Source organism: Coregonus clupeaformis, unplaced genomic scaffold (genome assembly GCF_020615455.1).
Source record: "Coregonus clupeaformis isolate EN_2021a unplaced genomic scaffold, ASM2061545v1 scaf1347, whole genome shotgun sequence".
NCBI lineage: Eukaryota > Metazoa > Chordata > Actinopteri > Salmoniformes > Salmonidae > Coregonus > Coregonus clupeaformis.
Window position 1 is genome coordinate 37,696 of NW_025534801.1, and position 16,981 is coordinate 54,676.

The 16,981-nt window shown below is 50.8% G+C and overlaps 1 pseudogene; it reads left to right on the plus strand.

The window, feature by feature from the left end:
• LOC123481011 overlaps nt 1-16,981 on the plus strand; it is a 75,499-nt pseudogene that overhangs the window by 18,548 nt on the left and 39,970 nt on the right.

Consider the following 16,981-nt stretch of genomic DNA (forward strand, 5'->3'; position numbering starts at 1 on the left):
GAAATCCCAGTTCGTATAAGAGATCTGGGCCAGTCGTCTGGGTTCTATTAAGATCAGTTAAATATGCAGTAAGGTTTGAGATGCCTGGAATAGGAAGGTAAATGAGTGACTATCGGTGTCTGCTGTCTGAGTGAATAGGAGAAGCCTGTTGATAGTGTCTTCAGCATAACCTGTCAAAATGTTGTCAAGTTGAACAACTCAATGTGCCTTTCGAATGTTCAATACGGTAACGGTTGTTGAGCACATCATTGTAGTTTATTAGAAATACATTAATTACATTTTTAATTGTTGATTATGCCAAAGGGTGAAGTAGTTACTTCCCATAAAATAGAGCTGGTATTATAAATTGTAGGCTTTGTCTTGAAAGCGCCATTGAAATGTGGGCCTATGTTAGTAAGCCATAATGATTAACATTCACAAACAAAAGGCTTTGAAAATATCGGTTGAAATGTAGGTGTTAGACAACAACAGTATCTACGCTCTCGTCCAGAACTGTCCTCTGAGGTTGTCATGCAGCTGTTACCATCTATTTTGGGTTCTGTTTCACACACCAACTGGCAGGCTTTACACACACACACACACACACACACACACACACACACACACACACACACACACACACACACACACACACACACACACACACACACACACACACACACACACACACACAGACACACACACACACACACACACACACACACACACACACACACACTGAAGGCTGGTAGGTACCATTAAAGGAACAGTTGTTCCATCTTACTGATCGTTTGTGATAGATAGCTCACTGTGTCCTGCAATGCAATCCCTCCAACACACCACTCCCCTCTCCCAATCCCTCCAACACACCACTCCCCTCTCCAAATCCCTCCAACACACCACTCCCCTCTCCCAATCCCTCCAACACACCACTCCCCTCTCCCAATCCCTCCAACACACCACTCCCCTCTCCCAATCCCTCCAACACACACTTTCCCTCTCCCAATCCCTCCAACACACCACTCCCCTCTCCCAATCCCTCCAACACACCACTCCCCTCTCCCAATCCCTCCAACACACCACTCCCCTCTCCCAATCCCTCCAACACACCACTCCCCTCTCCCAATCCCTCCAACACACCACTCCCCTCTCCCAATCCCTCCAACACACCACTCCCTCTCCCAATCCCTCAACACCACCCTCTCCCAATCCCTCCAACACACCACTCCCCTCTCCCAATCCCTCCAACACACCACTCCTCCCCCAATCCCTCCAATACACCACTCCCCTCCCAATCCCTCCAACACACCACTCCCCTCTCCCAATCCCTCCAACACACCACTCCCCTCTCCCAATCCCTCCAACACACCACTCCCCTCTCCCAATCCCTCCAACACACCACTCCCCTCTCCCAATCCCTCCAACACACCTCCCCTCCCCCAATCCCTCCAATACACCACTCCCTCTCCCAATCCCTCCAACACACCACTCCCCCTCTCCCAATCCCTCCAACACACCACTCCCCCTCTCCCAATCCCTCCAACACACCACTCCCTCTCCCAATCCCTCCAACACACCACTCCCCTCTCCCAATCCCTCCAACACACCACTCCCCTCTCCCAATCCCTCCAACACATCACTCTCCCCTCTCCCAATCCCTCCAACACACCACTCCCCTCTCCCCATCCCTCCAATACACCACTCCCCCTCTCTTAATCCCTCCAACACACCACCCTCTCTCCCAATCCCCTCCAATACACCACTCCCTCTCCCAATCCCTCCAACACACCACTCCCCTCTCCCAATCCCTCCAACACACCACTCCCCTCTCCCAATCCCTCCAATACACCACTCCCTCTCCCAATCCCTCCAACACACCACTCCCCTCTCCCAATCCCTCCAACACACCACTCCCTCTCCCAATCCCTCCAACACACCACTCCTTTCTCCCAATCCCTCCAACAGACCACTCCTCCCCTCTCCCAATCCCTCCAACACACCACTCCCTCTCCCAATCCCTCCAACACACCACTCCCCCTCTCCCAATCCCTCCAATACACCACTCCCTCTCCCCAATCCCTCCAATACACCACTCCCCTCTCCCAATCCCTCCAATACACCACTCCCCTCTCCCAATCCCTCCAACACACCACTCCCCTCTCCCAATCCCTCCAACACACCACTCCCCTCTCCCAATCCCTCCAATACACCACTCCCCTCTCCCAATCCCTCCAATACACCACTCCCCTCTCCCAATCCCTCCAACACACCACTCCCCTCTCCCAATCCCTCCAATACACCACTCCCCTCTCCCAATCCCTCCAACACACCACTCCCCTCTCCCAATCCCTCCAACACACCACTCCCCTCTCCCAATCCCTCCAACACACCACTCCCCTCTCCCAATCCTCCAACACACCACTCCCCTCTCCCAATCCCTCCAACACACCACTCCCCTCTCCCAATCCCTCCAACACACCACTCCCCTCTCCCAATCCCTCCAATACACCACTCTGCTCTCCCTCCACTGCTCCAAAGGATATCAGTAGTTAGACAGTGAGACTAGGAGCTCTATTTTTGGCTAGTGCTAAGGAGGCGCAAGTGTCAAATGCACGTGAGTTAGCAATTTCACAGTGTAAAAAAAACTGGCACACTGGCTTTTTCCAGCCTTGACGCCAGGTTTGGCAGTTTACCTGTCTAACGCCAGCTCGCTTGCCCTGAGGTGGCAAGGGGTGGCAATATTTGAGTTGTGTCCTCCAGTTGAAAGATAGGGCAACATTTACATTTCCGCCCAAATAGACATACCCAAACATAATTATTTTTCATGAGATGGCCACAAACAATAACTGGTGATGTTGCATAGTTTTAGAACACAAGCTCAAGTACATAGTATAAATATAATGAAAATATGAAAAAATCACGTATGATATTTTTCCTATTCAACAAAAGTGGGACAATAGGGCTTGAAATGACTGAAATGCTTTCTAAATATAGAAACAATCAAATCATAAACAATGTAAAATAAATATAATATTACTTAGTGACAGTACAATATTGGCACTATTTCATATAACTGACGCGACAGAGAATTTTCTCCTAAACGTCCACTGAGCGCTGCAGAGACATTATTCAAATGTATGCAGACTAGTGACAATTTTAAGCACAAAGTGATTTCGTCCATCTGTGACCAAGAGAAAGTGGTCTTGTTTCAATTCTATGAAATTATATATTTTTAAATCATGTTGAGAGCTCTTAATCCGGCTGAGAATATCCGGCTGGGAGGCGGGAGCAGTGAGGATAATCCAATAGCGATATAGCAAGGGAAATCCAAAGTAGATAAGATTCCAGAAGCAAGGGGAACAGGAGACGAGGGGAACAGTCAACAAGCCGGGGATCGGAGGAAGGCTCCAGGCAGGTGGAGGTGATCGCACAGTATAGATCAGAGATGCAGGAAGGAAGTTGCAGGAAGGACAGGAAGTTGACAAAACAAAAAGGAGACAAGCTACTAAACAGTTAGAGCAGGCAGGGATGACATCACACTTCCTTGTGATTGGTGGAGTGTAGCTCACCACCGTCAAACACTTGAACACTCAAGCGAGCATGGGCTAGTGGCTAGCGTTAGCCAGCTCGACCTAGCTAGCGAGCTAGCATATGAACCCGGTAGCACAGAGAGAGTAGGATCTCTGAATGACATTGACAAGAGTGCATTGTGGGTAGTTCCGAAGATATCTGAAAATAAGTTAATTAAAAAAATAAAAAATAAAAACACAACTATGTTTGTAGTTATAGGAAACCAGATGGTGACTAAAACTAAGTCACTAAGTCTTTGACCACGATATATTTACTAACTTTGGTTAGTAAAAACTCATCCTTCTTTTAAGTTATATACGGAATAAAAGGAGCTGGCTGGAAAATCAATTGTCTCAATTGTAATTACTTGACATATGGAAAATTATAATTTTGTATTGTATTCAAATAAGGATGAGATTTTACATTTAAATCGTATATATTTCAGCCGTGCCATTATCTAAGGGTAAGAATGGTCCAATAAGACAAGTGCGCGCTTGTGTGTGTGTGTGCTTGCATGGGTGCGTACAACCCTTGTGCTACTAATCCAGTCTTCTAATACTGCCTTCAACCTGATCCTTGACTGTCAGATAACCTCCTCTCTCCTCTCTCCTCTCCTCTCCTCCCACAGAGCTCTTACTGACCACAGCCACAACGATGAATAAAAACACACCAACCTAAGACCTCACACTGCCATTGGCTCACGAGGGAGGACGATCCAACACGTTGGCCCCGCCCCTTCACACTGTCTTTGACCCTTCGTTGAACTCAACGGTGGAGCCCGTCTTCTCAAAGTTCTCTCTGTCCATCTTCTCTTTGTGTGTGACAGTAAAAAAAACCTGCCGCTTAGTCACGATAGGACGGACAAAGGGGAGAACCTGCGATGCGTTGTCCGGTGATGTTGACACTGCAGGCGGTGTGTGTGTGTGTGAGTGTGCGTGTAAGTGTGGCCATGCAGCAATACCCAGCTGCCTGGGGCCACTACGACGTGTGTAAGAGTCAGATCTACACAGAGGAAGGGTTAACATGGGACTACATGGCCTGTCAACCAGAAGCTACGGTCATGACCAAGTACCTGACCGTCAGCCTGGACCCGCCCAATATCACCTGTGGAGACCCACCTGAGACATACTGCGCACTGGTGAGTAGTGGCAAAACACACACACACAGGGGATGGACATATGGACGTACACGCATAAACGCACACACACACACAATTGAGAAGGTAGGTTTCAGCCCACAAACTCTGTTGTTCAACGGGATGTATGCATACACACACACACTGTGTGTGTGTGTGTGTGTGTGTGTGTGTTAATGTGGGCCTGCATTTGTGCGTGTGTGCATGTGTGGAGGTGGGAAATTGCAATATTGTCAGTCATGGACTAGATGCTGCCTGATTGGTTGACGTCTGTTCAGTCTGTAAGCAGGAAGCTGCCCCGCTGTGCCTGGTGATGTCATAATGCAGAGTCTTCCTTTTCAGTCAAACCAAACACGCATAATGGAGATCTTTAATTTGAACATTGTGTGGCTTCTGCTGCAGTACCAAAGAGCATCACTAAGTATAAATATATACCAAAATAAAAGTGGGTTCTGAAAACTCTTTTCCTCCCCAAACTCCAGATGGTATAGAAACATTTAGTGGCACGGCAAGAGAGAAAGAGAGAGAAGAATGTCTATGTGTGTGTGTGTCTGTTAAGGCAAGGCAGAGAGAGAGAGAGAGAGAGAGAGAGAGAGAGAGAGAGAGAGAGAGAACAGACCCCACAGGGCCCCAGGACAGCAACACAATTAGACCCAACCAAATCATGAGAAAACAAAAAGATAATTACTTGACACATTGGAAAGAATTTACCAAAACAACGGAGCAAATTGAATGCTATTTGGCTCTAAACAGAGAGTACACAGTGGCAGAATACCTGACCACTGTGACTGACCTAAAATTAAGGAAAGCTTTGACTATCTACAGACTCAGTGAGCATAGCCTTGCTATTGAGAAAGGCCGCCGTAGGCAGACCTGGCTCTCAAGAGAAGACAGGCTTTGTGCACACTGCCCACCTGACGGGCCGCCCCCAGGTGGTGAAGGTAGTAAACAACATCTCCACTTTGCTGATCCTCAACACTGTGGCCCCACAAGGGTGCGTGCTCAGCCCCCTCCTGTACTCTCTGTTCACCCATGACTGCGTGGCCAAGCATGCCTCCAACTCAATCATCAAGTTTGCAGACAACACAACAGTAGTAGGCTTGATTACCAACAATGACGAGACCGCCTACAGGGAGGAGGTGAGGGCTCTGGGAGTGTGGTGCCAGGAAAATAACCTCTCACTCAACATCAACAAAACAAAGGAGATGATCGTGGACTTCAGGAAACAGCAGAGGGTGCACCCCCCTATCCACATAAACGGGGCCGCAGTGGAGAAGGTGGAAAAGCTTCAAGTTCCTTGGCGTACACATCACTGACAAACTGAAATGGTCCACCCACGCATACAGTGTGGTGAAGAAGGCGCAACAGAGCCTCCAAGACACCTACAGCACCCGATGTCACAGGAAGGCCAAAAAGGACATCAACCAACCGAGCCACTGCCTGTTCATCCCACTATCATCCAGAAGGCGAGGTCAGTACAGGTGCATCAAAGCTGGGACCGAGAGAATGAAAAACAGCTTCTATCTCAAGGCCATCAGACTGTTAAATAGGCATCACTAGCACATTAGAGGCTGCTGCTGCCTATTGAAATCACTGGCCACTTTAAGAAATGGAACACTAGTCACTTTAATAATGTTTTCATATCTTGCACTACTTGTCACGGTTAACTAAGCCAGAACCCAGAAGCAGACCAGGACACGGTACGTGAGACAAAGGTGAGTGTTTATTTATAGAGTCCGAGTGAAGCTGAATAATCCAGGGAACAGAGCGGGTGGCGTGGATGGGTTGTTGAAGGTGCAGTGGTTGGTCCGGTACTGGCTCGGCAGCCGCCGACCATCAGGCAGAGGTTGGGTGAAGGTTCCGGGTGAGAGACTGCAGACAGAACAAAACGGAGGTGAGTACACAGCAAATCAACAAGGTGCAAAACAACAAAACTAACGCTAGAACTCAAAGGCTGATACGCTGACAAACATACTGTTCATGGCTAACGATCCGGCAGGAACTGGATGTTGGCCCAGAGCCTAAGAAGGGTGATGATCAGGACCAGGTGTGCAGATTGCTGATGGGATGCAGGTGCGGAAAACCAGAGCGCTCCCGGAGCGTTCCCCGAACCCTCGGGAAACTGGAGAATACGAGCAGGAACACTAGTCACCAGACAGGACCCGACTCAGACAGCCGGGATCGTCACAGTACCCCCCTCCGACGAACGCCACCGGGCGGACCTCCCGGAGCGCCAGGATGGAGGCGGTAGAAGTCACTGATGAGGTCTGCGTCTAGGACCTGTCGCCGCGGAATCCAACTCCTCTCCTCAGGGCCATACCCCCTCCCAGTCCACGAGATACTGGAAACCCCGGCCCCGCCGTCTGGAATCCATGATGCGACGCACCGTGTAGGCAGGACCACCTCCGATCATCCGAGGAGGAGGAGGAGGAGGCGGAGGAGGCAACAGAGGACTGAGGAAGACAGGCTTGAGGCAGGGAGACATGAAAGGTGGGATGGACTCTGAGCGTCCTCGGTAGTTTGAGTCGAACTGCCACTGGATTGATCACCTTCTCCACCACAAACGGACCAATGAACTTCGGTAACAACTTCCTAGACTCAGTCCGTAACGGAAGATCCCGTGTGGCCAACCAAACCCCTATCTCCGATGGTATAGGTGGGAGCGGGAATCCGCGACACGATTCGCCTGGAGCTGATACCGGTCCGAAACTCTAAGGAGTGCCTTTCTGGCCCGATGCCAGGTCCGGTGGCAACGCCGAATATGGGCCTGAACAGAAGGCACTGAGAGCTCCTTCTCCTGAGAAGGAAACAGGGGAGGTTGGTAGCCATACAGGCACTGGAAGGGGAGACATCCCAGTGGCAGATGTAGGAAGAGTATTGTGGGCATACTCAACCCAAGGCAACTGAGAAACCCAGGAGGTGGGGTTGGAAGAGACCAGACAGCGTAGCGTTGATTCCATCTTCTGGTTGGCTCTCTCCGCCTGACCATTGGATTGGGGGTGAAAACCAGATGTGAGACTGACCGTAGCTCCAATGGCCAAACAGAAGGACTTCCAGACAGCAGAGGTAAACTGAGGGCCACGGTCGGAAACGATATCACTGGGCAACCCGTGGACCCTGAAAACCTCCCTAACCAGGATCTCGGACGTCTCCGAGGCAGAGGGAAGCTTGGCAATTGGCACAAAGTGGGCGAACTTGCTGAATCTGTCCACGATAGTCAGAACTACCGTGTTCCCCTCAGAGGCGGGCAACCCCGTGACGAAGTCCAGGGCCAGATGCGACCATGGTCGCCGGGGAATAGGAAGGGGGTGAAGTAGTCCAGAGCTGGGCCGATTGGTACTCTTATTCTGCGCACACACTGGACAGGCAGCAACAAAACCCCGAGTATCCTCGGCCATGGCAGGCCACCAAAAACGTCTGCGAAGAAACGCCATAGTCCGAGCCACGCCAGGGTGACAAGCCATCTTGCTTGCGTGGGACCATTTGAGGACAGCAGGACGAACCGACTCAGGCACAAACAACCGACCGGGTGGACCGTTACCGGGACCGGGCTGAGTCCGAAGGGCCGCCAGCACCTCCTCCTCAATCTTCCACATAACTGCTCCCACGACGCAGTTTCGGGGGAGGATTGTCTCGGTCTTGGACCCACTCTCCTCCGTCTTGGAGAACATCCGGGACAAGGCGTCCGCCTTGCCGTTCTTAGATCCAGGTCGGAACGTCAGGGCAAACTTGAATCGTCCGAAAAACAACGCCCACCTGGCCTGGACGGGAGTTGAGACGTTTAGCCGATTGCACGTAAGCAAGATTCTTGTGGTCCGTCCAGACAATAAACGGTTGCTCCGCCCCCTCCAACCAGTGGCGCCACTCCTCCAAGGCAAGTTTCACCGCGAGAAGCTCCCGGTTACCCACATCGTAATTCCTCTCCGCAGGCGAAAGGCGACGAGAGTAGTAGGCGCAGGGATGGAGTTTACTGTCCGTGGAGCATCGCTGCGACAGGATGGCGCCAACTCCCACATCAGACGCGTCCACTTCAACGACGAACTGACGGGCCGTGTCCGGTTGAGAGAGAATCGGTGCGTTGGTGAATCGCCTCTTCAAATCCAGAAACGCTCGATCCGCCTCCGGATTCCACTTGAAGGTCCTGATGCTGGAAGTCAAGGCAGTTAATGGAGCGGCCACACGGCTGTAATCCCGGATGAATCTGCGGTAGAAATTCGCAAACCCCAAAAATCTCTGGAGCTGCAATCTCGCACCGGGCTGGGCCCATTCCAGAACCGCTCTAACCTTCTCCTGGTCCATCCTAATCTCTCCCCTGGAGATGATGTACCCGAGAAAGGATGTCGTGTGGGCGTGAAACTCGCACTTCTCGGCCTTCACGAACAGGCGATTCTCCAACAATCGCTGCAGCACCTGCCGGACATGCTGGACGTGGTCGGGAAGGTTCCTTCGAGAAGATCAGAATGTCATCCAGGTAAACAAACACAAAGAGACCGATCATATCTCTCAGGACGTCGTTCACCATACTCTGGAATACCGCTGGAGCATTGGTCAGTCCAAACGGCATCACCTGATACTCGAGTGACCCATCGGTGTATTGAAACCCGTCAACCACTGCGTCCCCCTCTCTGATCCGGACCAGGTGATACGCATTGCGTAGGTCTAGCTTGGTGAACACCGTAGCACCCTGTAAGGAGTCGAAGGCAGAACTCATCAAGGGCAGGGGATACTTGTTCTTGATCGTGATGTCATTCAACCCCCGATAATCAATACACGGTCGAAAGAGAGCCATCCTTCTTACCCACAAAGAAGAATCCTGCCCCCAGGGGTGATGACGAGGGCGAACGAGACCAGCAGCTAGGGACTCCTTGATGTAGGTCTCCAACGCCTCACGTTCAGGTCGGGAGATACTGTATAACCTTCCCTTGGGGTAGACAGCTCCAGGGACCAGGTTGATGGCACAATCATAGGGTCGGTGGGGAGGGGAGTGACAGAGCCTTCTGCTTACTGAAAACTTCCCCCAAATCGTGATATGTCTCGGGAACCAGGGACAAATCTGGGGGTTTAGCCTCAATCACCTGACTGGGAACCGAATGGGGGCAGGCAGTCTTGAGACAGTTAGCATGACAATCAAGGCTCCAACTCGTTACCTTGCCCGTCACCCAATCGAACGTGGGATTGTGTTCCTTCAGCCAGGGGTATCCAAGGACCAGAGGAACATGGGAAGACGGCAGAATGAAGAATGAAATCATCTCAGAATGATTCCCCGACAACCGCATCTTAACCGGTTCAGTCCTCATCGTGATACGTGCCAGACTACTGCCGTTCAGAGTGGTCGCTTCAATGGCTTCCCGGCAATTGCTCCTTGGAAAGCCCCAGCTGTTCCACCAACTCGGCATCAAGAAAGCTTCCATCGGCACCTGAATCGATAAAAGCGTTAAGCGCTAAGCTCTGATTCCTGTTCACAAGGGTAGCCGGGAAACGGGGTCTGACAGAGGTACTGAGAGGTTGAAACTGGCTCGCTAAAAGTCCTCCCAACTTTAGCGAGCCGGGCAGTTTGACGACCGCCGGGAACAGGTGGAGATGTAATGTCCCGAGCTACCACAGTAGAGGCAGCAGTTGGTCTGACGTCTCTGTTGACGCTCCTCCTTGGTTAACCCGTGCCGCCCCACTTGCATGGGTTCAGAATCGAGAGAGGACCTCTCCACTAATCCATTGTGGAGGAGAATGATCGACGTGTTCTGGTCCACCACCCGACCCGACTGGGAACTGAGAAGCTGATCGGTTGGACGGAACCCATTGCTTCTCCCTCCTTCGCTCTCGGACTCGATTATCCACCCGAATAGACAAAGCTACCAAGCTGTCCAGGTCACTAGGCTCCGGATAGGAGATCAACTCATCCTTGAGCTGCTCCGACAGACCCTGGTAAAGGCCGCTTGCAGAGACTCCTCGTTCCACCCACTCTCCACAGCCAACGTCTTGAACTCGATCACGAAGTCGGCCACGCTGCGAAGTTCCTTGGCGAAGCGAAACAGGCGCCTAGCTGCGTCCCCCCCTCGGACGGGAATGGTCGAAGAGCTTCCTCATCTCGGCCGCGAACCCCTGGTATGAAGCCATGCAGGGATCCTGTCGTTCCCAAACGGCTGAAGCCCACTCCAGCGCTCGACCACGCAGCAACTCAATCACAAAGGCTATCCTAGCCTTGTCTGTGGCATAAGAGTAGGGCTGTAGATCGAACACTAGTCCACACTGCATAAGGAAGGAACGGCATCTTCCCAGCTCTCCCTCATACTTATCCGGCGTCGGAACCTTGGGCTCACGGATGGACACAGCTTCAGAAGCGGCAGGCGAGATGGGTGAAACGGTAGTGGATCCTCCACCGACACTTGCGTTGGTTCTGGACCTCCGTCAGACCGGTAGAAAGGTTCCGAACTGACAACGCGATCTCCTGTAGTACCGTGCTATGATAGCCCAACATCTTCTCCTGCTGGGTAATAGCATGGCGAACAGAGTCCAGGTCCGCTGGGTTCATTACTGGCCGGATCGTTCTGTCACGGTTAACTAAGCCAGAACCCAGAAGCAGACCAGGACACGGCACGTGAGACAAAGGTGAGTGTTTATTTATAGAGTCCGAGTGAAGCTGAATAATCCAGGGAACAGAGCGGGTGGCGTGGATGGGTTGTTGAAGGTGCAGTGGTTGGTCCGGTACTGGCTCGGCAGCCGCCGACCATCAGGCAGAGGTTGGGTGAAGGTTCCGGGTGAGAGACTGCAGACAGAACAAAACGGAGGTGAGTACACAGCAAATCAACAAGGTGCAAAACAACAAAACTAACGCTAGAACTCAAAGGCTGATACGCTGACAAACATACTGTTCATGGCTAACGATCCGGCAGGAACTGGATGTTGGCCCAGAGCCTAAGAAGGGTGATGATCAGGACCAGGTGTGCAGATTGCTGATGGGATGCAGGTGCGGAAAACCAGAGCGCTCCCCGGAGCGTTCCCGAACCCTCGGGAAACTGGAGAATACGAGCAGGAACACTAGTCACCAGACAGGACCCGACTCAGACAGCCGGGATCGTCACACTACTCATCTCATATGTATATACTGCATTCTATTCTATAATATTCTACTGTATCTTAGTCCATGCCACTCTGTCATTGCTTGTCCATATATGTATATATTCTTAAATTCCATTCCTTACTAGTTTTGTGTGTATTGGGTATATGATGTGAAATTGTTAGATATTACTTGTTAGATATTACTGCACTGTCAGAGCTAGAAGCACAAGCGTTTCGCGACACCCGCAATAACATCTGCTAAACACGTGTATGTGACAAATAAAATTTGATTTGATTTGAAAGGTGGAAACTGAGCTGCACTTCCTAACCTCCTGCCAAATGTATGACCATATTAGAGACACATACAGTGCATTCGGAAGGTATTCAGATCCCTTGACTTTTTCCACATTTTGTTATGTTACAGCCTTATTTCCCTCATCAATCAACACACAATACCCCATAATGACAAATCAAAAACAGTTTTTTAGATTGTTTTTCAAATGTATAAAAAAAAACTACAGAAATATTACATTTACATAAGTATCCAGACCCTTTACTCAGTACTTTGTTGAAGCACCTTTGGCAGCGATTACAGCCTCAAGTCTTCTTGGGTATGATGCTACAACCTTGGCACACCTGTATTTGGGGAGTTTCTCCCATTCTTCTCTGCAGATCCTCTCAAGCTCTCTCAGGTTGGATGGGGAGCGTTGCTGCACAGCTATTATCAGGTCCCTCCAGAGATGTTCGATCGGGTTCAAGTCCGGGCTCTGGATGGGCCACTCAAGGACATTCAGAGCCTTGTCCCGAAGCCACTCCTGTGTTGTCTTGGCTGTGTGCTTAGGGTCGTTGTCCTGTTGGAAGGTGAACCTTCGCCCCAGTCTGAGGTCCTGAGCGCTCTGGAGCAGGTTTTCATCAAGGATCTCTCTGTACTTTGCTCTGTTCATCTTTCCCTCGATCCTGACTAGTCTCCCAGTCCCTGCAGCTGAAAAACATCCCCACAGCATGATGCTACCACCACCATGCTTCACCGTAGGGACGGTGCCAGGTTTCCTCCAGATGTGACTCCTGGCATTCAGGCCAAATAGTTCAATCTTGGTTTCATCAGACCAGAGAATCTTGTTTCTCATGGTCTGAGAGTATTTTGGTGCCTTTGGCAAACTCCAAGCGGGCTGTCATGTGCCTTTTACTGAGGAGTGGCTTCCGTCTGGCCACTCTACCATAAAGGCCTGATTGGTGGAGTGCTGCAGAGATGGTTGTCCTTCTGGAATGTTCTCCCATCTCCACAGAGGAACTCTGGAGCTCTGTCAGAGTGACCATTGGGTTCTTGGTCACCTCCCTGACCAAGGCCCTTCTCCCCCGATTGCTCAGTTTGGCCGGGCGGCCAGCTCTAGGAAAAGTCTTGGTGGTTCCAAACTTCTTTCATTTAGGAATAATTGAGGCCACTGTGTTCTTGAGGACCTTAAATTCTGCAGACATTTTTTGGTACCCTTCCACATGGCTTGGTTTTTGCTCTGACATGCACTGTCAACTGTGGGACCTTATATAGACAGGTGTGTGCCTTTCCAAATCATCTGAATACTTATGTAAATAAGGTATTTCTGTTTTTTATATTTTTATAAATGTACCCAAAAAAATACAAACCTGTTTTCGCTTAGTCATTATGGGGTATTGTGTGTAGATTGATGAGGAAAATGTTTTATTTAATCCATTTTAGAATAAGGCTGTAACGTATGAACACTGAATACTTTCCGGAGGCACTGTATTTCTCTCAGATTACACAGAATTTGAAAACATACCCAATTTTGATAAACTCCCATATCTATTGGGTGAAATACCCCAGTGTGCCATCACAGCAGCAAGATTTGTGACCTTTTGCCACAAGAAAAGGGCAACCAGTGAAGAACAAACACCATTGTAAATACAACCCATAGTTATGTTGATTTATTTTCCCATTTGTACTTTAACTATTTGCACATTGTTACAACACTGTATATAGACATAATATGACATTTGAAATGTCTTTATTCTTTTGGAACTTCTGAGTGTAATGTTTACTGTTAATATTTTATTGTTTATTTCACTTTTGTTTACTATCTACTTCACTTGCTTTGGCAATGTTAACATACGTTTCCCATGCCAGTAAATGCCTTAAATTGAATTGAATTGAATTGAGAGAGAGAGACAGAGACAGAGACAGAGAGAGAGAGAGAGAGAGAGAGAGAGAGAGAGAGAGAGAGAGAGAGAGAGAGAGAAAAGAGAGAGAGAGAGAGAGAGAGAGAGAGAGAGAGAGAGAGAGAGAGAGAGAGAGAGAGAGAGAGAGAGAGAGAGAGAGAGAGAGAGAGAGAGAGAGAGAGAGAGAGAGAGAGAGAGAGAGAGAGAGAGAGCGAGCGAGAGAGAGAGAGAGAGAGAGAGAGAGAGAGAGAGAGAGAGAGAGAGAGCGAGAGAGAGAGAGAGAGAGAGAGCGAGCGAGAGAGAGAGAGAGAGAGAGAGAGAGAGAGAGAGAGCGAGCGAGAGAGAGAGACATATTCTGTTTAATCTGCTGACATTCCTAGCGGGCACACAGTCAGACTGGCACCCTTGACCTAACCCTCAGAAGCCTCTCACAGTTACTATAGCGATGTGGAGCGCATGCAGATGAGCTCTGTTAGCCAGTCAGAAGGCACCATGCTGTTCGGAACCAGGAAACGAATCCCCAGAATTGTAGATAGTTAAACATTCTGAACAGAGTGTGTCTTTATCCCTCTGACATTGTCTTACAAATACCATTCTCTCTCTGACTGTCTAAGGACAGAGGTGATCCAAACGGTTCTGATATGTAATGTTTTGGTTTGATCCTTCAAGCATACACTACTGGTCAAAAGTTTTAGAACACCTACTCATTCAAGGGATTTTATTTATTTTTTACTATTTTCTACAATGTAGATGTCAACGCGTGCTGTAGGTGGGTGCAGTGGTGGAATCAAACGCAGGACACAGACGGATAGTCCAACAGACTTTAGTGATCGCCAAACACGGCAATAGGTCAACTCTTGCCCGAAGGCGAAAATACGCACGAAGGCGAACAAAACAAAAGCGCACAAACAGGTGCGTAAATACTCCAACGCAGTGGAGGGAAGCTCAACCGAGCGAAAGACAGGAATCACGCCCTATACACGACTGACAAAAATCAATAACACACAACACTAGACAAACACAACGAGAAACTTATAGAACACTAATTAGGCTAAACAAGAACAGGTGTGACAACAAACAGACAAAAGCAAAACGAACATGAAACATACAACGGTGGCAGCTAGTATTCCGGAGACAACGAACGCCGAAGCCTGCCCGAACAAGGGAGAGAGGCAGCCTCGGCCGAAACCGTGACAGTACCCCCCCCTTGACGCGCGGCTCCAGACGTGCGCCGACTCCTGCCTCGGGGACGACCCGGAGGACGCGGAGCAGGGTGCGTCGGGTGCCCACGATGGAATTCCGTCAGGAGAGACGGGTCCAAGATGTCTCTCCTCGGCACCCAGCACCACTCCTCCGGACCGTACCCCTCCCACTCCACTAGATACTGGAGACCCCCATCCGACGTCTCGAATCCAAGATGGACCTCACAGTGTACGCCGGTGCCCCCTCGATGTCCAATGGGGGCGGAGGGAGTCTCCTGATCTCACTTTCTTGGAGTGGGCCAGCTACCACCGGCCTGAGAAGGGACACATGGAACGAGGGGTTAATACTTTTATATTCAACAGGCAGTTGTAATTTGTAACACACCTCGTTCAACCTTCCCAGGACTTTAAATGGCCCTACAAACCGCCGACCCAGTTTCCGACAGGGCAGGCGGAGGGGCAGGTTTCTGGTAGAGAGCCAGACTCGATCACCAGGTGCGTACACCGGTCCCTCACTGCGGTGGAGATCAGCGCTCGCCTTATGACGTCGGAGGGCCCGCTGCAGGTGGACGTGTGCAGCGTTCCATGTCTCCTCCGAGCGCCGCGCCCACTCATCCACCGCAGGAGCCTCGATCTGGCTCTGCTGCCAAGGTGCCAGAACCGGCTGGTAACCTAGCACACATTGAAAAGGGGTTAGGTTAGTGGAGGAATGGCGTAGGGAATTCTGGGCCATCTCGGCCCAGGGAACGTACCTTGCCCACTCCTCCGGCCGGTCCTGGCAGTATGTTCTAAGAAACCTACCCACATCCTGGTTCACACGTTCCACTTGCCCATTACTCTCCGGGTGGTAACCCGAGGTGAGGCTCACCGAGACCCCCAACCGCTCCATAAAGGCTCTCCAGACCCTGGAGGTAAATTGGGGACCCCGATCAGACACAATATCCTCGGGTACCCCGTAGTGCCGGAACACATGGGTGAATAGTGCTTCGCGGTTTGCAGGGCTGTAGGAAGGCCCGGCATGGGGAGCAAACGACAGGCCTTTAGAAAACCGGTCCACAACGACCAGTATAGTGGTGTTCCCCTGTGAAGGAGGAAGGTCAGTAATGAAATCCACCGAGAGGTGAGACCATGGTCGTTGTGGAACGGCAGGGGTAGTAACTTACCCCTAGGCAGATGTCTAGGCGCCTTACACTGGGCGCACACCGAGCAGGAGGAAACATAAACCCTCACATCCTTCGCCAACGTGGGCCACCAGTACTTGGCACTAAGACAGTGCACTGTCCGGCCGATACCAGGATGTCCAGAGGAGGGTGACGTGTGAGCCCAATAGATCAATCGATCCCGAACCTCGAGCGGAACGTACTTCCGACCCTCAGGGCATTGCGGTGGACTAGGGTCGGTGCGTAACGCCCGCCGAGTTCAGCATCGACCTCCCACACTACCGGTGCCACCAGACACGACTCCGGCAGTATGGGAGTGGGCTCCACGGACCTCTCCTCCGTGTCATACCGCCGAGACAGCGCATCTGCCTTACCGTTCTGTGACCCAGGGATGTACGTGATCTTAAATGTAAACCTGGTCAAGAACATATTCCATCTTGCCTGGCGAGGGTTCAGCCTCCTCGCTGCCCGGATGTACTCCAGGTTACGGTGGTCCGTCAAAATGAGGAAAGGGTGTTGAGCCCCCTCAAGCCAGTGCCTCCACACCTTTAGGGCCTGTACCACGGCTAACAGCTCCCTGTCCCCTACGTCATAGTTCCGCTCCGCCGGACTGAGCTTCTTAGAATAAAAAAGCACAGGGGCGGAGTTTAGGTGTGCGCGCCAGACCGTTGTGAAAGCACGGCTCCTAGACCGGCCTCTGACGCGTC